The sequence below is a fragment of the Condylura cristata genome, unplaced genomic scaffold (genome assembly GCF_000260355.1).
Source record: "Condylura cristata isolate star-nosed mole 26May11 unplaced genomic scaffold, ConCri1.0 scaffold00084, whole genome shotgun sequence".
Classification (NCBI taxonomy): domain Eukaryota; kingdom Metazoa; phylum Chordata; class Mammalia; order Eulipotyphla; family Talpidae; genus Condylura; species Condylura cristata.
Genome location: NW_004567185.1, coordinates 61,615 through 62,900, shown reverse-complemented (window position 1 = coordinate 62,900; position 1,286 = coordinate 61,615).

Here is a 1,286-nt window from a genome sequence, read left to right as displayed (position 1 = left end):
GGCACGTTGCCCCGTTGCCCCGGATCACTGACAGGGCTGGGGGCACCGAGGGGCCCACCGGCTCCGGGCACCCCCCAGCCTGCGCCCGCCTTCCCAGCACAGAGGCCTGCAGGGTGGGGTCAGCCCCAGACCACGGACCCCAGGCCCCACCTGACCCGCGGGAAGGGTCCGCCTCTGGCGGAAAGGGCAGCCTCAGCCGCGCCCAGAGCCGGGCAGGGCCCAGCAGCGCCTGTCCGGGAGTCAGCGCCAGTCCTCTGGCTGGGAGCCCCCAGACCGCGCCCCCCGAGCTCCTGGGATGGCCAGACACAAAGGCTTCTGCCTGGGGAAACGGCTCCAAAGAACCCCTTGTTTCCTCTGCTCCTGGCCGGGAGGGAGGCGGGAAGCGCAGCCTGCCACTCGCAGCCCGCCCTGGCCACAGGACGCTCACGGCTCACGCGGAGGCTGTGGGCAGCTGGGAGGATGGTCAGCCAGGCGTCAGTGCAGAGACGGGAGGGGCTAGGGCGCTGACCACCCTGTGGGGCCTACACACCGCACCCCACCCCAGACACACCCCGGCGGGGCCTCTGCGACGGCCTGGGTGCCCACCAGGCCGAGGGACTGGACACTGCTCAGACTGGTCAGCAAGGCTCTGAGAGGAGCAAGCGCCAGGGGTGGGCAGGGGGCCACGGGGCCAGCGCTCCTTGGAGCAGGAGTCCTCCCTCTGTAGACACCCCAGGAGGCCAGCCTGGCTGCCTATCAGCACACCCCAAACCTGCCTGGGCCCCCCAAAGCCCCCACACCTCCCTGCCCAGCAGGAAGAGGCCCAGCCCCCACTGGCCAGCCTCTGAGTGTCTTAACCTGCATCCCAGGCCTGGAGCAGGGACCCTGGACAGGAGCCAGCATGGCCCCCCAGCCCCTGCAGACACACAGCCCCCACAGCCCCCAGACCCTCCCTGCACAAACCAGCCCCCCAGAGCCCCTGCGCAGCGCCCCATAGCCTCACACAGCCACTGCAGACACCCGCAGACCCTGTGCAGACCCCCACAGCCCCCCACAGCCCGGAGCCCCCACAGCACCCGGGTGCTTCTGCTGGGATTGCAGGACCAGCCTTTACATTTTTTATTTACTGGTGAATTGAAGAGGGACTCAGCCCTCGTTACTCTGCTGTACTGTCCAGTACCGTAGGTCGCCATTCCGGGGTTGTTGAAAGAAATGGAGCCAAAACACCGAGGAGGGGCTCCCCAAAGGCAGGAATTTCCGCGCAGCGCCCATGGCTGCTGGGTGCCCGGTGGGGTGCGGGGCCGCGC